General features: G+C 42.5%; 1 long non-coding RNA gene across 1 annotated transcript in view; it reads right to left on the reverse strand.

Moving 5' to 3' along the window:
• Positions 1–348: 348 nt before the first annotated feature.
• LOC133235964 (uncharacterized) overlaps positions 349–27,712 on the reverse strand; it is a 35,087-nt gene continuing 7,723 nt past the window's right edge. Inside the window, exon 2 of the long non-coding RNA XR_009732696.1 lies at positions 349–1,241. This is a non-coding gene — a long non-coding RNA (uncharacterized LOC133235964). The remainder of the gene's footprint in view (positions 1,242–27,712) is intronic.

Genomic DNA, 27,712 nt, shown 5'->3' on the forward strand with positions numbered 1-27,712 from the left:
GCTCCACAGCAAGAGAACCCACCACGGGCACTAGAGAGGAGCTCCCGCATTCTGCAACAGAGAAAAGCCCGCCCAGCAACAAAGACCCGGCACAGCCCCAAAATTAAGAAATTTCTTCGTGGAAACTCTTGTGCCCATTTCTCTCCCCACATCTGCTTAGTTTTCCATCCTGCCCACTGTAGTTGAATTTCTAGATTAATTTTTAAGGTATATTTACAGAGTTTCTTTGTGCAATTACAAACACAAACAAACCTATGACTTTATTTTTCACCCTTTAAAAATTTAACTTGTTAAAGAAGAAAAACACTCATACATTAAGATCAGACTATATAAATTTTAGTCACTAAGTGCAATCAATTAAAATTTTAATATTAAATTTCAGTGTTCCTAAAAAGTTCAAGATTGAGGAAAGAAAAGGAAGAAAATGCAGTAGAGAAAGAGTGTCTCAGGAAAAGTAAGAGACACAGGAAGAGAAAGCCCGAGCCACAGAGAAGACATTAGAGGCTGCATCTATATCCATCACAGAGCAAAACACACCAGCGGAGCCACATCCTGAGACAAATAAAGCTTTCATGGGTCCTTGTGGACCTTCAGGGACCTTTGTGAACTTTCTGTTCATCTTTGTGGACTAATGGCCTCATACTCTGTTTTTCTAAGACATTTCCATGAAATAACTTTAAACAAGCCCATTAAGTTTTTTCATGAAATAACTTTAAACAAGCCCATTAAATTTTTTCATCGTTAGGTATAAATGCTGCTATTCTCTTTTGGTATCAGTTATGCAGGCTCTTGGGCTTCCCTGGTGGCTCAGTGGATAAAGAACACGCCTGCAATGCAGGAGATGGCAGGTGACGCATGTTTGATCCCTAGGTCGGGAAGGTCCCCTGGAGAAAGAAATGGCAACCCACTCCAGTATTCTTGCCTGGGAAATCCCAAGGACAGAGGAACCTGGCGGGCTACAGTCCGTGGGGTCTCAAAGAGCTGGACACGACTTAGTGACTAAACAACAACAGGAGTACAAGAAGGTAAACAGTAACTCACTAAACTGTGGCAAATAATGAGGTAATAAATTCTCTGTCACTAGAAGAATTCAAGCCCACCTGAAGAAGAGACCGCCTCTTCAAAGAGCTATAGAGGGGATTTCAGGATCAGAAGGGAGAATGCAGAGTGGATTCCATCACGAAAGCAGTCATTCATTGGTTTCAACTTCTGGTATGAAATAGAACACTTGAAATTCAAACCTGAAATGCAAACAACAATTTCATTTTCTAAAGGCCTGTGAGTGAGAATAAACTAGCAATTTTATTGGTTTGGTTATTGCTTATTATTATCATTAAAGTTGGTTTTTTGTTACTTTTAAGGTTCACTAGCATGTATATTTTGGAGAAGGCAATGGCATCCCACTCCAGTACTCTTGCCTGGAAAATCCCATGGACAGAGGAGCCTGGTGGGCTGCAGTCCATGGGGTCGCTGAGGGTCAGACACGACTGAGCGACTTCACTTTCACTTTTCACTTTCATGCATCGGAGAAGGAAATGGCAACCCACTCCAGTGTTCTTGCCTGGAGAATCCCAGGGAAGGGGGAGCCTGGTGGGCTGCCGTCTATGGGGTCGCACAGAGTCGGACACGACTGAAGCGACTTAGCAGCAGCAGCAGCAGCAGCATGTATATTTAGCCTTAATACAAATCAAAAAATAATAGGTCTATTTAATAGCTGAGTAATATTCCATTGTGTATATGTACCACAGCTTTCTTATCCAAAAAAGGATGGGGAGGGAAGTGGGAGGAGGGTTCAGGATGGGGGACACATGTACACCCCTGGCTGATTCATGTCAATGTATGGCAAAACCCACAATATTGTAAAGTAATTAGCCTCCAATTAAAATAAATAAATTAAAAAAATAACGAACCATTAAAAAAAATAATGATAATAGGTCTAGAGCTTCATTGGTGGCTCAGTGGTAAAAGAACCTGCCTGCTGGTGCAGGAGACACAGGTTCAATCCCTGATCCAGAAAGATCCCACAGCTAGGCATGTGCGCCACATCCATTGAACCTGTGGGTTAGACTCTGGGAACTGCAACTACTGAGCCCATGTGCCGCGACTACCGAAGCCCTTGAGCCCTAAAGCCTGAGCTCGGCAGCAAGAGAAGCCACCGCAATGAGAAGCCAGGGCACTACAATAGAGAGTAGCTTATGCTCTCCGCAACTACAGAAAAGCCCGTGCAGCAAGGAAGACCCAGCACAGCCAAAAGTAAATAAATACATAAAATTATACATTTAAAAAAAAGGTCCAGAAAAGAACATTCTTTTGAATGTTTGTGCCAATTGCCTAGAGAAGGCCTGGAAGTCACTGGGCCTGTCCTTGAGGTGTAAGGGTCATACTCATGGACTTGCCAGGCATGTCCCTTCTGATTAGAATCAGATAAAAAGCCATGGGGCCGTTATGCATAGAGTGGGATTTTTTTTTTTTTTCAAGTCTAAGGGAATCCGTATTGAATGCAGATGATATAATTCCAAGGTTTCAGTTTTGACTCTTTTCATTCCAAAGTTCTTACAATTGTTGGAATTTGTTCAGAACAGCTGAACTTTTGGATGTGAAAATATGGGTGTAAATTCTAGTTTGTTCAAGTTCTCAGTGTAAAACCATTTAATGTGCTTCCACTGGGAAATTTTCAAATATTTGTTTATGAATTTTTGTGTAAGACTCTAGATAAGTAGAAAGAAAAAAGGACATCTAGCGATAAAGAGATGTGAAAACTATTCTACTTGTGCTTATGAGATTTTTTTAAAAATGAATGCATCCTGATTGCACACATTTATAGAATTAACTCTGCAATACTTGCTATGTGAGAAGGGTAACTTCTTGAAAGACTCAGTAATTTTTACAAAATTATCTTAACTAGCTAAGTACTAAAGAAATCCAGATTATGGATTAATGTCTCATCCAGGTGAGACTTTATCCTCCAGTTTTGCTACTTGTGAAATAAAATGTTTCCTGGGAAATCATAGTAGAGTACTTTTGCCTAAGCGGCCACCAGGGAAATAAATAAATATTACTTAGTCATACAGCACCATTATGATCAAAAACATTTCTTAGGTAACTGCACGGAGAGGTAGCTTTTGACCATGTGGGGCAGATGCACCAGCCTCTGGAACCAAAACTTGAGCTCTGTGAGAGGAGAGGAAGAAACAGTGGAGGGGTTTCATGGCACGTGAGTGGTGCACTTGGAGACAGGAGGTGGTGAGCAGTCCTGGAGTCACCCCAGGCCTCTTGCTTGGGTGGCACATGAGGGTGTAATGCTGCTCCCTTGGGCGAGGAAGCTGGTTGACAAGAGAGGCTCATGTCTGCCTTTGCCAAGTTTCTTTTAGATGGTAATCAGAGCATTCTCTAGCTTTGCAAGTTGGGAGGATGTAGAGGCCTGGCTCAGAGCAGTTTTTGGAATCAGGCTGACTTAGGTTTGAATTTTTTTTCCCCTGCCACTTATTACCTGTGTGCCCAGACACTGTATCTGTGCCTCGGGTTTCTTAGCTGAAAGATGGATAGTGCCTACATGATACGGATGTTGTGAGAATAAATGAGACGATACAAGTAAAGCACTGACTGATCCAAGGCACATGGTAGGTTCTCAGCAAATAGCAAAAAGCAACTCATGACACACGTAAGACACACACAGGAAGAAGTGTACACACAACAATGCCAGTAGCTGCTGCTGCTGCTGCTAAGTCGCGTCAGTCATGTCCGACTCTGTGCGACCCCATAGATGGCAGCCCACCAGGCTCCTCCATCCCAATGCCAGTAGCAGCCCCTGGGGATAAGTGGAAAAGCAGGGTATCCAGAAATGGGTCAGATGGAAATGAAGACAACGGTTGATTCCAAGTAAAAACCGTGGAAGAGGCAGGATGACAGAGAAGTGAAGATTCTGGAATCCTACTGCCTGAGTTCAAGTCTCTGTTCTATTACTTAACAGATGTATGGCTGGGACAAGTCACTTTGCCTCTCTGTACTGCAATTCTATCTGCCTCACTGAGCTGTTGTGAAAATGAAAGATTACCCATCTCCTGGGTTTTTGTGTATTTAGAATAGTACCTGGAACTAAGTGCTTTGAAAGAAAAGATGAGCATATATTAGATTGCCTTTACTTATAAGACAAAAGAAAGGCAAATGATAGATTACATGCTGTGAAAAACATAACATAGGGTTAACATCCAAAATACGTAAGTGCTCATCAGTTCAGTTCAGTTCAGTTGCTCAGTCCGACTCTTTGCGACACCATAAATCGCAGCACGCCAGGCCTCCCTATCCATCACCAACTCCCGGAGTTCACTCATACTCACATCCATCGAGTCATCCCTTTCTCCTCCTGCCCCCAATCCCTCCCAGCATCAGAGTCTTTTCCAATGAGTCAACTCTTCGCATGAGGTGGCCAAAGTACTGGAGTTTCAGCTTTAGCATCATTCCTTCCAAAGAAATCCCAGGGCTGATATCCTTCAGAATGGACTGGTTGGATCTCCTTGCAGTCCAAGGGACTCTCAAGAGTCTTCTCCAACACCACAGTTCAAAGGCATCAATTCTTCGGCGCTCAGCTTTCTTCACAGTCCAACTCTCACATCCATACATGACCACTGGAAAAACCATAGCCTTGACTAGACGGACCTTTGTTGGCAAAGTAATGTCTCTGTTTTTCAATATGCTATCTAGATTGGTCACAACTTTCCTTCCAAGGAGTAAGCGTCTTTTAATTTCATGGCTGCAGTCACCATCTGCAGTGATTTTGGAGCCCCCAAAAATAAAGTCTGACACTGTTTCCACTCACTTGTAAAAAAAAAAATCTAATATCTCAATAGAAAAATGGACAAAGGGCATGTATGAGTGGACAATTTATAGGGAAAAAGTCCAAATGGCCAATAAATTTGTGAAAAGATGATTCATCTTCTTAGTAATCAGGAAAATGCAAATTGATGTGCCAGTGTAATTAAAATTTTTTTCACTCAACTATTTGCCAAAAGTTAAGAAATAGCGCTAAAACTCAGTGCTGGTTAGAAAATGGGGAAGGGGCATTCCACTTATTGCTGGTGGGACTGGCAAACACCATAGCCTTTTTGGAAAACAATCTAACAACATTTATTTCGATTACAATTACATGTATTTTAAAATACATCATTTTAAATATACCTACTATAATCACTTTTACTTTAAAACACATGTAATTGGCCTAGGAATGCCATTCTTAGGAAGCTATTCCATAGAAACAAAATTCAACTTTTAAGGACATGGAAACAGGCATTTTCAGCAACACTGTTCATAGTGGTATTCTTTGTAGTGTGTGCATGCGTGCTCAGTCGCTTTAGTCTGTCTGGCTCTTTGTGACCCCGTGGACTGTAACCTGCCAGGCTCCTCTGTCCATGCATTTCTCCAGGCAAGAATTCAGGAGTGGGTTGCCATGCCCTCCTCCAGGGGATCTTCTGGATCCAGGGATCCAACCCATGTGTCCTTTGTCTCCTGCGTTGCAGGCGGATTCTTTGCAGCTCAGCGACTGGAAGCCCTTTTATAGTGCAAGTAACCTCAGTTATCATTAGTAGAGAAATGATTGAATGAGTTGATGAACACATAACCATAGAATACAATGTGTCTATCGAAGAGAATGAGAACTATATCCATTCACCACGGGGGATATTTATCATGCATTGCTAAGTGAGAAATCAAATAACAAGGAAACTAACCTAGTATGAATTCATTTTTGTAAAAGAAAAAATACAAAAAGGAAAATTCTTACGTATACTTAAAAACATTTGTATGTGTTCATATGGCTATGAATAAAGACGTGTCTTTAACGCTGAAAACTGGGAGGCAGTGATGCTAGAGAGAAGGAGGAGGTGAGAGGGAATATAAATCAATACAAAGAGGGAATTCACCAAAATTCCAACAACCAAATAAATACCAAGTAGACTCCTGGCAGTTCTCACCTATACATACTGGAGTGATTAGGTGGTAAAAACAGTTTCCCTGCAGGCTGAAGGCAGAAGACCCCCTTCAGAAAGATGCCCGTCGGTGGTACTGGTGATTAGATACTTTCGTTTACACAAGATTTCTGGACGTTGCTACTTGGAAATCCTACCATGACTCAAAGTGCCCATTCTCTTTATCCTGTTTCTCTCAGGACTCAGCAGAGTGCTGTGCCCAGGTGGATCTCTGTAAATGGGACACTATTGTGGAGGAGGACAAGGACGCAAAGCAAGAGAGATGAATGCGGATGGGGTGGGGCGGTCTCACTGTGTCCTGGTTCTCCCTCTCTGGGGCTCAGCTCACAAAACAGAGTCTGCTGGGCTTTCTGCCTGGAGGCAGCAGAAGGAAAGGCCATTCCTGGACATGATCTCAATAGGTGTATTGAGTCTTTGCACAAAAAGTGAGTTTGGAGCTGGCAAGTGCTCTGTCCAGCAGCCTGAACAGAATGAGATGGGGTGATCAGGCAGCATTTTTTTCAGGCTGTGCTTTGGCCACAGGATGCAACAGCCTTGGATTTGTTTCCAGGGTAGGGAATCCTCGAGTCCTGGTATGCTGGTATGCCTTTCATGTGCTTTGTCGGATTCAGCCCCAGGACGGAGGTGGAGGGCTGACAAAAATGTCTATCAGGTGAAGCAAAAACCATCTTTGTGAGGACAGCAGCACTGTAAGGAGAATCTCTGCCTATGGCAACAAAGCTGGAGCCAAACTCCCCTGTTTCTGTAGTCTGGGTCCCTGCAGAGATCCGCCCCCCTTCTCTTCGTCCCCCTCCTGCACGCCCTCCTTTGTGCAGTGGTCTGAGTTCACTTGTTTGGATTCTTTTCATTGCAGATTTCAATTCAGCCATCAAACTGAATTCTGCTTGAAGAGGAGGGAAGGAAGAGTGCTCCCATTTCTTGTGGTCTAACTGGGGAAGTAAGACCCGTGTACAGAAGCACTGCCCTTCCCAAGGGCCACGTGCAATTCTTGGGACCCAATACGAGCTAGAAACCTGAGGGGGCGGGGTGGGAGAATTTCTGAACAATCTCGAAGGTGCGAGTTTGTTTTTGATCATATTTGTGGAACAGCCAGAGAAGGACTGCATCACATCGCAGGTGCAGTAGGGATGTCTGGGCCATCTGGACCTCCAAGTGCTGAGGGAAAGGAGAACAGCGGAGAGCGTAGGGAGGTGTGCTGGTTCCTAGGTAACCTGGGTGGGGTAAGAGCATTCTGTCTGGGGGGGATCTCCATCCTGTACAGGTGTGACCTTAGGCAACTCGTTTCTCCTCATTGGACTTCCGTTTTCTTATTTGCAAAATGAAGGGGTCAGGTCTTATGGTTTCCAAGGTTCTTCTCAATTCTCATTCTGTGAGTTATTGTGAGATAGTAGGAAATGGTTAAATCAAGGAAAGAGCAAAGGTAGAAAATGAGCAAAATATGTAAAGCAAGGAGGAGCTAAAGAAGTTAGTTATTGTCTTTCTTGCCCCATTCCTACTCCTTCCTCCAGAAACAACCTCCAAAGAAAAAGCAGATTTGTGCCTGTTTGGACAACCTGTAGCAGAAGACAGTGAAGCAAAAGAGACTTACACTGAAAATAATCTTGCCATTCAACGCAAGATTCGTGACATCCAGGAGCTCCTGAACCTGTGGCATCTTCAAGGAGACCCAGCATGCTTGGAAAATTGCCTGATAAATATGCCGCGTCCCTCTGCACAGGTTCAGACACATCCCTAGTCACGTCAGTTTTTTGATGCTTCCTGGGGCCCTTCTCTTATGCATTAGCATTTTCAGAAGGTTACAGGACTCAGATCTGTTAGTCAGATACCCCCTGCCCTCACCAAGTTGTGAGGGGCTGGAGAGAGAGAAGACACAGGACAATGAACTCAAAGGAGACTCACACCCCTGCCCCACATTCTTCTCGGAGCTGGAAAAAGTCTGTGTCTTCCGTGGTGAGAGAACGGGTTACGACCCCTTCAGACACTGTCTCCGGAGAAGCAAAGTTCACAGGCTGCAGAGGAGGGGGCCCTCAGTCTGAGGGACCCGGGCAGCTGACTCCACCTCTGTCCTTGAAGAGACTTTTTTCTTGCTTCTCTAGACACTTGCAGGCACCCTGGTGAGTTGACCCCAGGGACTCACATCTCATTTCACGATCAGCCCTTGGGCTGTCACATTCACTTCAACTTAAGCCCCTCCTTTCATGAGAATGACCTAGAGGTGACCCTCTGAAGGAGACAGTGTGTCTCTGGTGTTTGGCGAAACAGATAACTATGGTCTGTTCTCAAGAGTAGCAAGGAGGGATGAGGGGGAAGCACAGACACATGGGTGCCTCTGTCTAGCTATTCAGGAGTTGAACTAAAACACTGATTTGAGAAAAGAGTAGCTCAGAGCAGAGCAAGGCTCTCATGCTGTCTGAGGGAAAGTGAGCAGGAAACAAAAGGTTTTATGTGCTCGGTCACATTCGACTCTGTGACCCCAAGGACTGTAGCTTGCCAGGCTGCTCTGTCCATGGGATTCTCCAGGCAAGAATGCTGGATTGGGTTGCCATTGGGTTGATCTTCCTGACCCAGGGATCAAACCCCCACCTGCAGCGTCTCCTGCACTGCAGGCAGAGTCTTTACTGCTGAGCCACTGGGGAAGCCCAAAAGGTTTTAAGTCAGGAGCAAATTTGACTTGAAAGGAACTGGTAACTTCTTTGAACCAGACAATAAGTGGATTTGGAAATAAAGATAGATTAAAAAAAAAATCTGCTTAAAATAAACCTGGGAGGAGAACAGCCTGGATGTGAGTCCTTAATAGAGGTATCTAGAAGAAATTAAGTGATTATCTTTTTCTCATCTGGGTAAGGCTAGGGAAGGTATTGATTCTCTCTCTAGGCAAATGCAGGTTCATCAGCATGAACTCATTTACAATGTGTGCAAGGAAGTTGTCTCCTTTCACATGTATAGTGGTTCACAACAGGCTTTAGGATAAGAAACCTGGTGCTCTCCAGCAGAATGGGTTTGGGAGGAAAAGTATGGAACAGGAGGTCATTATAAGACTCTTGCTATTTAACATTAAGATCATGAGAGCCTGGACCTGCCATGGTAGCGCTGGGACTGGAGAAGAATTTGTTACAAGTCCAAAAGTATAGAATTACTGGCCTTGCAAAAAAGCTCCTCAGTGAGAAAGAAAAAACAGGCAAAATGTGGGGGAAATATTTGTCATAAATATGATGGACAAAAATGAATATTCTAAATATAAGTGACAAATAGATTCAAGGGATTAGATCTGATAGAGTGCCTGAAGAACTATGGACGGAGGTTCATGATATTGTACAGGAGGCAGTGATCAAGACTATCCCCAAGATAAAGAAATGCAAAAAGGCAAAATGGTTGTCTGAGGAGGCCTTACAAATAGCTGAGAAAAGAAGAGAAGTGAAAGGCAAAGGAGAAAAGGAAAGATATATCCATTTGAATGCAGAGTTCCAAAGAATAGCACGGAGAGATAAGAAAACCTTCCTCAGTGATCAGTGCAAAGAAATAGAGGAAAACAACAGAATGGGAAAGAGTAGAGATCTCTTCAAGAAAATTAGTGATACTAAGGGAACATTTCATCCAAAGCAATGGCACCCCACTCCAGCACTCTTGCCTGGAAAATCCCATGGACAGAGGAGCCTGGTGGGCTGCCATCTATGGGGTCGCACAGAGTCGGACACGACTGAAGCGACTTAGCAGCAGCAGCAGCGAGGGAACATTTCATCCAAAGATGGACACAATAAAGGACAGAAATGGTATGGACCTAATAGAAACAGAAGATATTAAGAAAAGGTGGCAGGAATACACAGAAGAACAATACAAAGAAGATTTTAATGGCCCAGATAAACACGATGGTGTGATCACTGACCTAGAGCCAGACATCCTGGAAAGTGAAGTCAAGTGGGCCTTAGGAAGCTTCACTACAAACAAAGCTAGTGGAGGTGATGGAATTCCAGTTGAGCTATTTCAAATCCCAGAAGATGATGCTGTGAAAGTGCTGCACTCAATATGCCAGTAAATTTGGAAAACTCAGCAGTGGCCACAGGACTGGAAAAGGTTAGTTTTCATTCCAATCTCTATGAAAGGCAATTCCAAAGAATGTTCAAACTAGCACACAATTTCCCTCATCTCACACGCTAGGAAAGTAATGCTCAAAATTCTCCAACCCAGGCTTCAGCAGTGAACTTTCAGATGTTCAAGCTGGATTTAGAAAAGGCAGAGGAATCAGAGATCAAATTGCCAATATCCACTGGATCATCAAAAAAGCAAGAGTTTCAGAAAAACATCTACTTCTGCTTTATTGACTATGCCAAAGCCTTTGACTGTGTGGGTCACAACAAACTGTAGAAAATTCTGAAAGAGATGGGAATACCAGACCACCTGACCTGCCTCCTGAGAAATCTGTATGCAGGTCAAGAAGTAACACTTGGAAACGAACGTGGAACAACAGACTGGTTTCAAACAGGGAAAGAAGTACGTCAAGCCTGTATATTGTCATCCTGCTTATTTAACTTCTATGCAGAGTATATCATGCAAAATGCTGTGCTGGATGAAGCACAAGCTAGAATCAAGACGGCCGGGAGAAATATCTATAACCTCAGATACGTAGATGGCACCACCCTTATGGCAGAAAGTGAAGAAGGACTAATGAGCCTCTTGATGAAAGTGAAAGAGGAGAGTGAAAAAGTTGGCTTAAAACTCAACATTCAGAAAACTAAGATCATGGCATCCGGTCCCATCACTTCATGGCAAATAGATGGGGAAACAATGGAAACAGTGACAGATTATTTTGGGTGTTCAAAAATCACTGCAAATGGTGACTGCAGCCATGAAATTAAAAGACATTTTCTTCTTGGAAGAAAAGCTATGACCAACCTAGACAGCATATTAAAAAGCAGAGACATTACTTTGCCAACAAAGGTCCATCTAGTCAAAGTTATGGTTTTTCTAGTAGTCATGTACGGACGTGAGAGTTGGACTACAAAGAAAGCTAAGTGATAAAGAATGGATGCTTCTGAACTGTGGTGTTGGAGAAGACTCTTGAGAGTCCCTTGGACAGCAAGGAGATCCAACCAGTCAATCCTAAAGGAAATCAGTCCTGAATATTCATTGGAAGGACTGATGCTGAAGCTGAAACTCCAATACTTTGGCCACCTGATGGCCACTGATGCGAAGAACTGACTCATTTGAAAAGATTCTGATGCTGGGAAAGATTGAAGGCAGGAGGAGAAGGAGATGACAGAGGATAAGATGGTTGGATGGCATCACTGACTCGATGGACATGAGTTTGAGCAAGCTTCAGGAGTTGATGATGGACAGGGAGGCCTGGTGTACTGCAGTCCAGGGGGTCGCAAAGAGTCAGACATGACTGAGCGACTGAACTGAACTGATACAGGCAAAACAAGACACTGAGACCTAACCCCCATAAGGGCCGAGGAAGTGGATGGAAATTTTTCATAGACAGGACATAGATCTATTAATAAACCTGAAAAAATGCTTAACTTCACTCATGGTTAACAAACTAAACATTTAAACAGTGATTATTTATTTTTTAGTAATCACATTATTCATTTAAAAACACAATATTGATAACAATAGTAGTGTGTGCCTTAACTGGCATAATCTTTCTGGATAGGAATTCGCTGACATGTATCAAAAGATTTAAAACAATTTCAGTCCTTTGATTCACATTCTACTTTTCAGTAACTCTTCCAAGGAAATAATAGCCGAATTGTTAACAGATTTACTTGTTTGTCAAGGTGGTTTTTAGACTAGCATAAGCAAGGAAGAGGGGGAAATGACCAATCATTCAATTCTGGGGACATGTTGAATAAATCATGACATATCCCACCATATGATGATCCATTAAGGGATCATTACAATTGTATTTTCTTAGTAGATAAAAAAAAAAACTTTTTTTGGCCACAATGCTTGTGGGATGTTAGTTCCCCAACCAGCAATTGAACCCAGGCCCTTGGCAGTGAAAATTCAGAATCCTAATCACCAGACCACCGCAGAATTCCCTGAAAGTATTTTTACATAATGTTAATACATATTTTTATGTAATGTTTTATACAGTTATTTCATGATATGATCTCAGTTGTATATATATGTACATATATCATACCATGAATATACATAGAAAGATATGATCAAAACAAAATTGAATTCTACATTTTCATCATCTATTATAGAAAATAAAGCACTGATGCCATTTGCAACAGTGATAATGGGACAGAATGGTAAGTCTTTCTGTTAAGGATTGCAGCATGCCTTTGAAATTTTTAACTCTAACATCTCTCATCTCCAAAGCTAAACTGCCAGCCAGGAGGCCACTGTTCTAAACAGTTACTACAGTAAGTAATTTTGGGCAAATTGTTTCATGTTTCTGGGCATCAGTTTCCTCATCTTTAAGCTGGAATCAATGATAAAAAAAATACCTATTTTTGGAGCTGTATTGCCTTAAAATGAACAATGACAGCTTATAAAATGCCAAAAAACATTGTTTTAAATTTCTGACAAGTGGGTGAATAGAAAATATCTCATGTGGTTTCAATCTGCATTTCCTTCCTTACTAGAAGGTTGATGCAACTTCACATGTTTATTGCTAAATTGTAACTCTTCTGTGATTTCAGTCTTTTCTTATGATTTCAAGGAGTCCTTCATTTATTCTAAATAGGAAGTTTTGTTATATACGTTGGAAATATGCTATCAGTTTCTTTACTGTCCTTCGCTTCATCATACAGAAGTATTCATTGTATAGGAGTTTAAATTTTTATGCATTAAATCTAATTGCCTTTTTCTTTAAACCTACTATGGAAAGAAACTCTGACCTTCCAATTAAAAAAATATTCTCCTACATTTTTCTGATGTTTTGTGTAGTTACATTTTTATAGAGCTAGAAATAAAGATCTAGAATCTTGCTACTTAAATTGTTTCATAAATCAGCAGCATCAGCATTATCTTAGAGCTTTTCATACAGAATGTGGAATCTCAGGACCCATTCCAGAGCCCCTTGGGTCTGCAACTGTATGGCTGTTAGCATAACGACTGCCATCTTGGGCCAGCACAGTCCCTTCTGTCATTCCACTCACCTGACCCAGGACTATACTGTGTAGCAAATCACTTCTCTGTCCTGAAGGGCTTTGTAGTTAATAGATATTATTTAATGATTGTTAGGGCCAGGTGGGGAGAAGGCAATGGCACCCCACTCCAGTACTCTTGCCTGGAAAATCCCATGGACGGAGGAGTCTGGTGGGCTGCAGTCCATGGGGTCACGAAGAGTCAGACATGACTGAGTGACTTCCCTTTCACTTTTCACTTTCATGCATTGGAGAAGGAAATGGCAACCCACTCCAGTGTTCTTGCCTGGAGAATCCCAGGGATGGGGGAGCCTGGTGGGCTGCTGTCTATGGGGTCGCACAGAGTCGGACACGACTGAACTGTCTTAGCAGCGGCAGCAGCAGGGCCAGGTGGCCTCAATGCTCTGTTAGTCCCCAAACAATGATGAAGGCCTTTGCTGAGGTATTCGCAGCACGCACGAGACTAGTTACCCACTCATAAATCTTGACTTAGGAATGCACATACTGTTTCCAAGCACATACCTTATACCCTAGGTTAACTATAAAATTGTCCCTGTGGATACTTGGTGCGGGGCACAGCTGTGGATGCTTCTGAATCCTTGCCCCCCCAGTCTTACCCTGCAAGTGAGTTGCTCTACAATAAATGGATCCATTGATCACATGGAACTGCCTCCCTCATTTTTTGGTCTCAAGATAAGTTCTCAGTTTGGTAAGCACTTTACTTTCGCGTCCTCCAATAGCAATTTACAACACCTGCCTATGAACATTAATGTTTAAGAAGCACTGGTCTAGAATATAATTTTGTTTGTGAGATAAAGATATATTATGTTCTGCTTTTTCTGTATCACCATTTAGTTCTGCATTTCTTTGGATTTGATTGCCATTTTGTTCAACACTGCCAGAGTCAGTGTAGGGGAGGAGAAAATGAGTCTGAAAAAGTTGAAATCTTCACTTTGAGTACTCAAGAAATCAAATAGGAAACTCTAAAACATGGGTCTACCATGTGTATTCATTCTGAAAGAGCAATCAGAAGAGAGAGGAAAGATAACTTGTTTGGGATGCCTATAATTTGGGGGTGTAAAACTTGAGTGTAGTTTACCATTGAGCAACTTGGAGGTTAGATGCACCGATGACCTCCACCCCATACATTTGAAAATCTGGGTATAACTTTATAGTCAGCCCTCTGGATCTGTGGTTCCTCCCTATCCAAGGTTCCACGTGTATGGGTTAAACCAACCCCAGATCATGTAGTCCTATGGTATGTATTTAGTGAAAAAATAAATCCACATATATGTAGACCTGCTGTGGTTCACACTGGTGTTGTTCAAGGGCCAGCTGTATACACTAGTATAAGTGGAACCAAAGTTTTTCAGACAGAAGTGACAACTGATACATTTTCCAAGGCATGTGTTATGTTGCCTTTTGGATACAATTACAGTTGTACATGGGGCTTCCCCAGTGGCTCAGCTGTAAAGAATCTGTCTGCAATGCATGAGATCTGGGTTCGATCCCTGGGTCAGGAAAATCCTCTGGAGGAGGAAATGGCAACCCACTCCGGTATTCTTGCCTTGGAAATCCCATGGACAGAGGAGCCTCATGGGCTACAGTCCATGAGGTTGCAAGAGTTGCACATGACTTAGTGACTAAACTAACACTACCAGAGTTGTGTATGTATAGAGTTTTGAGGGTATCCTCTTGTTTTCATAGTGTTTTTTTGATACTGACAAAGACCAAAGATCATAATAATTCACTAGGTGAACTCTGAAGTGTAGAAATCAGTTATACTGACTGTAAACTTACAAATACCTTAAAAGCAACATGACCAAAGAATGTACTGCCAACTATTCCACAATGGCTCCAAACTGCCAGATTTCACACCATCAGATGCTATGTAAAAATCCCTAGAAATATAGAATCAAATACTGAATGAAATGCAAAATATTTTTGTATGATTAATACAAAGCAATTTAGAAATATTTTTTATTCCCACATAATGCAAATACTTTGCTTTCCTGGAGATCAGAGTAAAAGAGAGCACGGACTGCTTTTGCTGGTCTTGGTCCACAATAGGGTTTCATTTGTTGGAACCACACATTTATGTGCAAAATTACCTTGTACATATAGAGTAAATTTAGTTTGGATCAAATTATTCAAAACACAAAGTGAAAATTATCTCCGAATTTTTGTTCATGCTTTGGAGGGTTTTTTTTTTTTTTTTTTTTGACCACCTTGGGATGTAGGGATGGGGCTCGTCTGACCTCAGTTACCAGTGATCAGAGGAGAGGGGGCGCTGTGCTAGTTTGTTAGGGCTGCTCTGCGAAACAGACTGGCTGCTTTAAATAGAATTTATTTCACAATGCTGGAGGCTGGAAGTCTAAGATTGAGGTGTGGGTTTCCTCCTGAAGCCTCTCTGACTTGTTGATGGCTTTCACCCTGTGTCCTCACAGAGTCCTCCCTCTGTGTGTTTCTGTGTCCTGATCTCTTCTTATTCTAAGAACACTGGTCACTGGATTAGGGCTTCCCCAGTGGCTCAGTGGGGCAAGAATCTGCCTGCAATGCAGGAGATGTGGATTCAATCCCTGGGTCGGGAAGATCCCCTGGAGGAGGGCATGGTAACCCACTCCAGTATTCTTGCCTGGAAAATTCCATGGACAGAGTAGGCCTGGCAGGTTACATAGTCCATGGGGTCGCCAAGAGTCAGACAAGATGAAGCAACTTAGCATGAGCATGAGTCATCGGATTAGGGTCCACTCTAATAACGTCATTTTACTTTAATTACCTGTTTTAAAGACCCTATCTTCAAATACATTTCCATTCTGCAGTACTGGGGGTTAGGACTTCAATATATAAAATTTGGGAGGACACATTTCAGCCCGTAACAGACGATGCTCTGGGAAAGGCCGTGACCAGAGAAGCAGGTCACTGAGTTAATCCCAGCCTTGCCGCTAGCCTGTTCCTTGCTTTTAGTCTTAGATCTCAGGGCTTCTGTTCCTGCCTAATGTCTTTCACTTCATCCTAAGACTCAAAGACTAATATCAGCTTTATTAGTGAGCTATTTTATATTGTTTATGCATTCCTGACATCTCTCATTTCTGAAAAATTCTGTGGTCATTCTTTACTATGCAGATAAGATAGTTTGAGTATCTCACAGGTTACAGAAGGATTCTCTGATGTGCCTGCCTTTTCTGAGGGGCTTCACTCTCTAGGGCTCCCAGGGCTGCAACTGGTCATTGGTCTTGGCTCTGACACCTCTCTCTTCTTGGATCAGCTTGCTAATGCAGGACTCAGCCTCAGTCCCTTCTCTCCAAAGTGTCCCAGCAAGGATGGTGGAGCAGATTCTGACCCAAGGTTTTAGGGAAAAGGGAAGGGACGGGGCGGATGATAACATTAGAGGGCACTGCAAGTAAAAACCTTTAAAGTGCATGGTAGACCTCCCTGACTTACGGTTCCATGGTCTTTTCTTAATTCAGGGCATTTCTTACTGGGCCAGCATCTCCCATTTTTACTTCAGCTTATGGATGCCACTCAAACCCCTTTCTTTTCCTCAAGATCTTCCTTCTATTTCACCTCTTTCCTCCTTCCTGGTTCCCACATCTACCTCACCCCAGTTTCTCTCAAGTCATCAGTGAACAGCTCCTAATTCTGTTATTTTCTTACCAAGAAATGCAGCTCTTTTCCAGTTTCATCTTTTCTTTTAGTTGGCCCCTGGGAGCAGCAGGTGGGGGTGGGGCTCACTTTCCTCAACCAAAGACCCATCAAGAAATATTTGTGACACGGTCATCTCCTCTGCTATGAATTACGCCTCTAGCGTGTGAGAGCTGTTCAGTCTCTTTAAGGTCAGATCCTCATCTTTTTTTCCCCATATCTCCTCTTACAAACTCTCTACAGTGGCTTTAGGAATCACTCTTCCTTCTGTAGTGTAACAAAGTTGATACTATAACCACTTTGAACACGTTTTGGTGCTTTTGTGTACCATGAATATCAACGGTAAGAGAAGACACAACTTGTTATCCTGGTTATGTAGTACCGATGATTATTTCAAACAGAAAAGCATTATGGGGTCATCTATTTAACTCTCTCCTCATCAAGAATTAAGTGGATCAAGGAAGAAATAGTCCATTTCATAGTTACTATTGGTGCAAGGTGCCAACTCTTTTTTTTCTCTCTGTCTGCTTATAAAGACAAAACAACAGCCCTGAAACCCCTGAAAACTCTCAGCAACCATGCTCATGTTTCAGCATCTTCACCTTGACCAATCCTTCTGTAACCAGTGCTTTTAATCTCAATGGATTGAAGGGGTGCAGAGCATAGATTCAAAAGGCAGAAGGTTTGAGTTTCGGCACTTAGTCTATGACTTGTAGATTCTGAGATCATGGGGAAGTTGGTGAAGATTTCTAAATCTATTTCCCTTGTCTGTAACATAGGGAAGACTCCCACTCATAAACTCTCAAGACTGAATGAGATTTTATTACTTAGAAATGCGTCTTGGCTAGAAAGACTGGAAGCCAAGTATCCGAGCTGGGTATCGTGGCTGTGACCAGACATGTTTGGGCAAGTCTGGAAGGTTAATTGGCACATTGGCCAGGTTTGAGCTTGTCTGACAGCTCAGGGGAGCCATAGTGACTGGTTTTTATTAAATCAGACAATTTGTCCCCAAGAGCATCACCTGGCACCGTGTCTGACGGGGAGCTAGAACACAGGTGCTCGTGCTGCATCCAGGAATGCTGGTTAGGAGGGAGGCACTGATCTCTGTGAGCACAGATGAGAAGAAGCCTCTGTGCTGGCTTTCTGTGCAGCCTCAGAGAACCTGCCTCCTATCATCTGAGACAGGGAACTGGTGTGAGAGCGGCCCAAGGGACACAGGTTCCTCCCTGGAGATGCCCTCGGCTACTGAGGTCGTCAGCACGTCCCCCTCGAGACACAGTAGCCCGGGTGGCACTGAAGGTGGTGAATCGCTAGAATAGTGCCAGACGCTGTGTCAGGGCTGGACTTAGTGGGGCCAGAGGGTTATAAAATGTTGGGGGCTCTTTAAGAAAGGAATACACAGTTATAAATATAAAACTTGGCACAAAAGGGACTATTTTTTAGAATAATTAGGTCAATCCCAATAACTTAAACTTTTAAAAAGCTTATTTCCAAAACAGAAATAGACTTACAGATGTTGAAAACAAACTTATGGTTACCAAAGGGGAAAGGGGGGATAAACTGGGAGACTGGGACTGACATGTTAATACATGTACCAGTATATATAAAATAGGGCTTTCCCAGGTGGCTTGGTGGTAAAGAATTCGCCTGTCAATGCAGGAGATGCAAGAGACGTGGGTTCGATCCCTGGGTTGGGAAGATACCCTGGAGAAAGAAATGGCAACCCACTCCAGTATTCTTGCCTGGGAAATCCCATGGATAGAGGAGCCTGGTGGGCTATAGTCCATGTGGTTGCAAAGAGTCAGACATGACTTAGTGACTAAAACAACAAATATATAAAATAAATGACTAATAAGGACCTATTGTATAGCACAGGGAGCTCTATAGTCAGTACTCTGTAGTGACCTATATGGGAAAAGAATCTAAAACAGGTGGACGTGTGTATATGTATAAACGATTCACTTTGTTGTACAGCAGAAACACAACACTGTAAATCAACTGTACTCCAAAGAATAATAATTTTTAAAAAGCTGATAAATAGTACCAAGCCCAGAAATGTAACAATATATTTTTACTAGTTGCCTGACACATCTCTTTAAGACTTCTTTTCCTTACTCTCTTGGGTGGCATACTTTTGATCACTTCTTCATCTGATGATGATTTTGTAATATCACTTTCTGCAGAGAGAATGAAAACATAATTTGGTCTTTTTTTTCTAGAATGGTTAATCAGAATTAATTCTCAATTATTGATTGTTAGGGTGAATAAAAGAATGAAGACAATGCAAATGATGTACTCTTTGTAATATTCCTACCAGCTTGTGCTCAACAAACAAGAATTCTGAAAGATTTTGAGCGATTTCTATAATAAAAGGGGGAGGAAATGTATGGCATATTTATAATTGCATACACTCACCAAAGACAATCACTGTTTTGACTAGGTGTTGTTGAGAACCAAATTGTCTGCTTACACATTTACATGCCTAAGGATTAGAAGGAATTCTCACAGAGAAGCTTCTGACAGGGCACATTTCAAACTTTGTGCTCTATTACCCATGGCTCTGATGCCAGGAGCCACAGAACCTGTACATGCTGCATTAGAGCTCTTTTATGTTTGGACACCAGGTAGGTTGGCACAAAGGGCACTAGGAGAATTCCTGGAAAACCATTTCTATCCTGGTTCAGCCAGCAATAACTTCGATATACCTGGAAGTGACTTTGAACCAGGTAAATGACCCCATGAAATCCAAAATAAACTTCCTTTAGCCAGATTCCAAAAATGCCCCCTGGACACTCCAATGCCATTAGAGACAAAGTGACATATAATAGAGAGGGAATTAAAGAGGAAAAAGAACGTGGGCTTTACCACTTGTAACTAAAACATTTGACTTTTGCAAATTTTAGGAAAAAAACAAAAATGACCACATGAAATCATTTCCAGGGACCTTTCTTGGTTCTTTGAAAGGGGCCATGAATGTGAGGGGTCCCCAGACTTAAGCTTTCGTTATCTTTTCATGAAATATACCCCTGGCTGAAATAGAAAAAAATCTGAATTTCATGGCTTCATGTAATGATTCACGTTTTGTTGACACAAAGAGCAGTTGGTAGGCAGTGGTAGTGAATCTGGAGAAGCGCGTGGAGGCAAAAAGTAGGGAAGACCTTGCTCGGGGCAGTCATTCAGTGATCCAGGCCAACAGAGGCTCTGGCATCTTCAGCAAGTTCTGTGGACACCAATAACTAGCTGCCAGACAGAGGGAGAGAGAGTGAGAGCGCAAGAGGTCACAAGGGAGGTTTTACTGGCCAGGCCCGGACATGGTACTTCACTTCTTCTCATAGTCTACCTGCTGGAACTCAACCCCAGGGCCATGCACCTGAAAGGAGGCTGGGAAATGCAGTACACCTGTACCCGGGGAAAGCAGAAACGCACTTTGGCAATTCACAATAGTCTCTGACATGAGAAGAGACAGGACATGCCCTCAATCGGGGTTGGAGTGACACACGTATGGCAAGCCCATCTGCTGGAGCCACAGGAGGCGCCGAGACGCAGTAGGAGCTTCTCTGCACTCAGTCACTTTAGCCATGTCCGACTCTGTGCGACCCCATGGACTGTAGCCCGCCAGGCTCCTCTGCCCAGGGGACTCTCCAGGCAAGAATACTGGAGCGGGTTGCCATCCTCTTCTCCAAGGATATTCCCGTCCCAGGAATCCAACCTGTGTCTCCTGCATTAGCAGGCAGGTTCTTTACCACTAGTCCCACCTGGGAAGCCCCCAGGAGCTTCTGGGAATTCCCAATACCCTCTCTCTTTTTTTTTTTTTTTTTGCCCCTTAGGATGGAAGTAATGGAGTTTTTCTACAAACATATTTATATAATTGTAAAGTCTTTGCTTCTTCTATTACATATGCTGCCCAGTTTTTGATGTAAGATACATAAGCTCTATTTTCTTCCTTTACTCTCCCCCCACCCCATCCAATATCCTCTTGAACTAGGAAAAATGTCTGGGGCTTGGCACTGTGGGACTAGAGATGTGTTGTGCTGTGGGTGTTCACAGAAACTATCATTTTGTTACTAGTAGTTTTACTCTTTGTACCTCCCATTTCGCTATGATTTAAGGAAACCTGCTTGGAAATCAGTCTAAGGGATGATGATAATAATGTAGTCAGCACTGAGCAAAAAGAGATTTTTAGGGAGATGTTTGCAAAGTCACATCACTCAGTTCTACCTACCACCATTTACTGAAGGGATCCTCAACCCCTGACTCATTAGACTGTTCCCTCTTAGGAGAAAACATGTTAGGCTGTTTATTAGACTTATTAGACTGTTCCCTCTTAGGCGAAAACAGTGACGAGCTGGGTGCTATACTGGATTGTCAGAATTTTCCTTTTACCCTCCTAAATACAAGCATTAAACATTTTTTGATATGTAGTACTGTTAAGAGCCTTGTCAGAATAAGACATTAATGCCCAGGTTCAACAAATATGTTTATTTTGATCCACAATTCCTGGATATTCCATAATTAATTGAACTGGGGGTCTTGCTTTGAGATTCTTTCCGTCTGACCTTTTCTACAATAATTAAACATAAGGCTTATGTGTAGAAATTATTTTTGGATTTCTTAGAATGTGGAAAGTCTCTAAATCAGTTGGAAAAGGTAAGTTCTTCATTTCTTCTGGCAGATTGAAAAATTACTTTTCCCTTGAAGCTTTTCTCTCCACGTAGGTTAAAAATCCATTAGCGAATTAGGCTTAGGTGGGTCCATTCATTGATATTTGATCCTTGGAACCTCTCAAGGAAAATCAATGTGTGGCTTTTCAGTTAATTAACATAATGTTAATAGAATGCATAATACCAGCAGAGCTGGAATCCTCGCACTTAAGTCTTTGGCTCAGGCTGAGTGAGCAGAAATGCCTGATCGATATTTCTGAGAAGAGAGCATATTTGTACCACTCAAGGGAAGACAGGCACAAGGAGACTCTTAGGTTAAAGCCATACCTGTCTGCATGGTCCTGCGTACTTGCTTGAACAGGCTTGCCAAAGCAGGAAGAGAAAGCTAGAATAAAGCTAAAATGAGAAGGCTTGAAATTCTGTCCACATATGGGCAATTGTGTCAGCAATGAAATCTGAAAAACAGATTCAAATTCAGCCTTCTGAGACATCAAGTTTGAGGAAGGATGTGATGAGAATGTGGGGGCTAGTGAATGAATTTCTTATATGGTTTCTCTGGTTAGAGACTGTAACCATGAAAAATAGCCTCATAGTACAAATAGCAAACACAGCCCTGATCCCAAGGTGTTCAGATATTTCCCTACTTTTCCTGCACCCACTTAAAAAAAACTGTGATGAAATACACATCATATAAAATTTACCCTTTTAATCATGGGGAGGGGGTGGGGTCAACATTTTTTTTACTCACTGGAAGAAACAATTCAAAGAGAGGAAAACACTGAAAGGAGAAAAACCCTGCTCTGCATACTTTTAAACTGGTATCATTGTTGCAATGATAAAAAATTAAGCTGTGATATAGTGGTCTTCATAAAAGCATATTGACATGCTAGGCTTTGGAAGGAGTTCTAGGCTTCCCTGCTGGCTCAGATGGTAAAGAATCTGCCTACGATGTGTGAGACCCAAGTTCGATTCCTAGGTCGGGAAGATCCCCTGGAGAAGGAAACGGAAACCCACTCTAGTATTCTTGCCTGGAGAATCCCATGGACAGAGGAGCTTTGTGGGCTACAATCCACTGGGGTCATAAAGAGGCAGACATGACTGAGCGAGTAACACTAGCTGGCCCAGCAGGCAGCTTACAGGAGACTCTAGACTGAGTGCCCTGGGCTGCCCTTTTCATTCAAGTGGATTAAGTACATTCATTGTTGTGCAGCCATTACTATCATTCATCTCCAGAACTCATTTTATCTTGCAACACTGAAACTCTGAACCTGTTAAACAATAACTCTCCTTTCCCTTTTCTCCAGCCCCCAGAAACCATCTCTCTACTTTCTGTCTCCATGAATTTGACTACTCTGAAGTATCACATATCAGTAAAATCATACAGTATTTTTGTGATTGGCTTACTTCACTTAGCATAATGTCCTCAGGGTTTATCCATATTGTAGCACATGACAGTATTTCCTCCATTTTTTATGCTAAGTAGTGTTCCCATGGTTTGTACATATACCCTGTTTTGTTTATCCATTCTTCTGTCAGCGGACTTGGGTTTCTTCCACTTTTGGGCTATTGTGAACAATGCTGCTATGAACACGGGTGTACAAATATTTCCTTGAATCCCTAGTTTCATTCTTTGGGGTGCATGCTCAGAAGTGGAGTTGCTGGATCATATGATACTTTTATTCTTGAGTTCTGAAAAACCACCATACTGTTTTCCATAGTGGGTGCACCATTTTACATCCTCATCAATAGGGTGTCAGGGTTCCAATTTGTCCTCATCTCTACCAACCCTTTTTCCTTATTTTTCTCCTTTCTTAAAACATTTTTTATAATAGCCCTCCTAATGGGTAGGAGGGTGGTCTCAAGGTCAGAGGCTCCAGCCAGAGACCACTTGCTGACCATTTTCTCTCCCCACCAGCCCTTCTCCTAAACCCTTTCTGTCTCCCACACCCCACACCTTTCCCTTTTCCCCTCTCTCTTTTCCAAATCTCCCAAACCATCTGTCGTGACTAGTGTTCTCATTCACCTTTTCCTGCTTATCTCCTCTTCAGCAGGAAAGTGCTTCTGAGGCTGACAGCCTAATCTCCGCGCTGATCCTGTGTTTCTGAATTCATCATCCCGCCCCTCGGCCTGCTGCCCCTGCTCTGCTGTCCAGGCTGGGCGAGGAGGCCGGACCGGATCAAAAAACTACGAAATGTAGGGGAGTGATCTGGGTACCGGGAATGATGCTGTTGAACCCCAGAGGGCCCCGTGGTTCTGATGGGGCCCTTTTTTATTTTTCTTCTTTTGGTCATTGCAAACTGTTCACTAAAACATGAAACAATAGGCAGTGAAATATACCCTGAATTTTTCCCCTACTCTTTGGTGGCAGTGTGGTGGGGCCTGGTAGAGGCAGTGACGGATGGAGGCAGAAGGGAAGACAGCTCTGTCCACCCCCTACTGCTTGCCTCCCCAGCTATGTTCAAAGCCCTCACTCAGTTCTTACGGTGGCAACAGATAGCAGGTTGGTTTGGCCCCTGCAGCGGGAGGATGGACATCTAGAGCAGGAGTTACAAGGACTACTGAGAACTTGATGCTGTTCTCCAGAACCAGTAGAGAGTAGAACAGCCAGACCCGATCTGGGGTGCGGTGGAGGGGAGGGGTGCTGCTGGTTTCTGACAAGCCAGGTTAGATCCAGGAGAGGCTGCCCTGAGCTCTGGGTGGGCAGCTGCTCCTCACTTGGGAAAACTTGGTGGAAGGACAATCCAAGGACGGAACTAATCCAGGGTCAACTTTCTTTTCCTTCCGTGAATCAAACGTGACACATCAGGGACAATCATTTCTAGATTGGCTGTAATGTTTCTCCCGGTCAATTCTCTCCTCCCGCCTGGCAACGCCTCTCTCTGTTCCTGAAAACTGTGCTTTGAAAGGATGAAAAGAGCACTTCAGTTTGCTGTTGTTTTTCCTTGTACTGAATTAAAACCCCAAAGCTCATAGCAGAGCTGAGATGGGAACTGTACTTCCCTAAGCGCTGTGTGCCCTCATCTTGATCTTTGATGTATTATGTGAGATGTACCATGTAATTGGCAATGTATACATTAGTTATATATACTGTATATGTTACTTCATATATATACATATTATTTTATTATATATATTCTTCTTACCTGACTATCTATCTCTCTGCTTCCAGGAAGGAAGCTGCTCATGGCTATTTAAGCTGTGAGAACTGCCCTTTTTTGCTCTGCAATTCATACCTTGAGCAAGGTCACCAGCTGAGTGGGCTTTCTGTATTGCTATCCAGAAGGTAGCTGTAAATCATTTTTTCCTTTTTGTCTTAACTGGGAGAAGCTGAGACTCATCACCTAGGGAAGAGGGCAGGAAACTGAATTGCAAAAAAGCTACCTTAAAACAGAGACCTATAAAGTCAGGCCATTACCGTGTATGGTGCTACTACAGATTTTCCTTGGACGTTCATTTTTTTGTTTCTGTTCTACTTCAGCTCATCCACTCCCCCTCTCCCACTTCCCCTACCCACGCCTCTAATCACCCCCCACCCTGGAACCATGGAGGATGCAGACTCTGCTTCATATACATTATTAACATCTCGTGATTATAAGATCATTTAATATTTCCAGAACAGTCTCCTTTTATTTTCTCTTTGACATGTATGCACAAATTCTTCCTATATTCCTCCTCTCTTCCAACTCTGACAGATGGGTTAGACCTTTTTTTTTTTTTTCTTTTTTGGCTCATTTGAGTATGCTCAAATGAATAGTGTAAAATAGGTATGCTTTCAGCACAGTATTGAAGCGCTGAGGAGTGCACTTTGGGGAAATGAAGCTCAGGTAATGTCCACTCTCCGGGAAGGGGGAATTATGATAAAGTGCTGGAATTCTGTCTGTTAATGAACCGGCATGTCTTGGAAGGAAGTCTTTGTCATTACCGCAGCTGTTTTCTTCTTGCTCCTCTCTCCCCCACCCTAACATATCATATAATAAAATATATTTCTGGAACAAGTCTAAAAATAAACAAACAAACTGTGCTTGGGGAGTGGAAACTGAAGCTGATAAAATAATGAAACTAGGCCGGACCTTTTATTATCTTTTTAAAAAGTTACTTTCTCCGGCAGCTAATACATATCACTTGCTCCAGTTCAATTCTTTGAGTTCCAAAAGTTTCACTTCATAAGGGCACTGCCCTCTATTACAGTAAGTCATTTGTCCATTGACAGTGCAAAGGCTGAATTTACAGCATTAGGGTTTTAGGATTTTTTTTTTTTTGTCTAAGTTTTCTTCTTGTGATCAAGTAAATCTCACCCAATGGACATGAGTTTGAGTAAGCTCTGGGAGTTGGTGATGGACAAGGAAGCCCGGGGTGCTGCAGTCTATGGGGTCGCAAAGAGTCGGACACGACTGAGTAACTGAACTGAAACCTAACTCATGAATCACGGGTTGCTGCAGCTGTCAGGAAGGAGCTTAAAAAATCTCATGTGTAAATGCCATGATCAGCAAACGGTAGTCTCAGGCTCTGAGTGGGAAGGTCCCAATTCTTGTTTAGCTTCCTGCCTGGGAGGTAGTAACAGTAATACAATCTTTGGTCAAGGGAAAAGTTGTAAGGGCCACAGAACAACTCAAAATTCAATAGTAAGAAGCTGGATAGTTTCTTATGAAATTAGACCTATATCTACCCTATGACTCAAAAGTATTTACTCAAGATAAACAAAAAAAAGTATGTTCATAAAAACATTTTTACAAGACTGTCCATAATAGTTTTTCTAATAAAGCTGGAAATGTCCACATGTCCATCAAGAAGAGAATGGATAAATAAATTATGATATATTTGTGTAATGAAATACTACTCAACAATAAAAAGGAATGAGCTATAGATATACTAAAGAACATTGATAACTCTTACAGAAATCATGTTGTGTGAAAGAAGCCAAGCATTCATGCTAAGTTCTAAAACAGGCAAAACTAATCATTAATGATCAAAATCAGAAGAGAGTTGTCTCTGGGTAGCAGAGAGTAGGGATCAACTAAGAAGCAGCATGAAGGAACTTTCTAGAGTGATGGAACTGTTACATATCTTAATGGAGTGTAGGTGATGTGGAATTTGTATTTGTCAAAAGTCATCAAAACTTGGACATAAAACGTCAGATTTTCACATTTCATGAAATGCAAATTTTCTCTCAAAATTTAAAGTGGACTACAAATATATATATATGTGTATCAGTTCAGTTCAGTCGCTCAGTCATGTCTGACTCTTTGCGACCCCATGAATCGCAGTACGCCAGGCCTCCATGTCCATCACCAACTCCCAGAGTTCACTCAGACTCACGTCCATCGAGTCAGTGATGCCATCCAGCCATCTCATCCTCTGTCGTCCCCTTCTCTTCCTGCCCCCAATCCCTCCCAGCATCAGAGTCTTTTCCAATGAGTCAACTCTTTGCATGAGGTGGCCAAAGTACTGGAGTTTCAGCTTTAGCATCATTCCTTCCAAAGAAATCTCAGGGCTGATCTCCTTCAGAATGGACTAGTTGGATCTCCTTGCAGTCCAAGGGACTCTCAAGAGTCTTCTCCAACACCACAGTTCAAAAGCATCAATTCTTCAGCGCTCAGCTTTCTTCACAGTCCAACTCTCACATCCATACATGACCACTGGAAAAACCATAGCCTTGACTAGACAGACCTTTGTTGGCAAAGTAATGTCTCTGCTTTTCAATATCCTATCTAGGTTGGTCATCGGAGAAGGCAATAGCACCCCACTCCAGTACTCTTGCCTGAAAATCCCATGGACAGAGGAGCCTGGTGGGCTGCAGTCCATGGGGTCGCAAAGAGTCAGACAGGACTGAATGACTAAACAACAGAGCCAATGTGACTGTAGTGTTCCACAACTGGAGGATCTTTTATGAATTCCTGGAGCTCTGGTTGTGATTCCCAAACCTGGCTGCACATTAGACTTCTCTGTGGAGCGTGCATTCTTCAGGATGCCTTGGATTGACTTATCACCAAAGATTCTGATTCTGCGGGTGTGGTTTAGGAATCTGCATTTCGGGGCTTCCAAGGATCACCCTTCAGGGAGAGAATTCTAAGGTTTAGATAGTGGTAGACGTTTTTAAGCATCTGGTCACAATCACAACTACCATTTTTGAGTTAAGACACCAGTGAATAAAAAGGTAAGTGTTTTGATTCAAACCTATGTGTATCTTTAAAACAGAAATGGGTGTGAAGTGAAGACAGAGGGAAAGAACTAACATGTATTCAGGGTCTAGGATGTGCCAGGGAGATTGTTAGGCATTTGATATAGATAATTGCATTTAAGTTCTCTAAGAAGCATACTTATTTACTGT

Source organism: Bos javanicus, chromosome 23 (genome assembly GCF_032452875.1).
Source record: "Bos javanicus breed banteng chromosome 23, ARS-OSU_banteng_1.0, whole genome shotgun sequence".
Taxonomy (NCBI): Eukaryota; Metazoa; Chordata; class Mammalia; order Artiodactyla; family Bovidae; genus Bos; species Bos javanicus.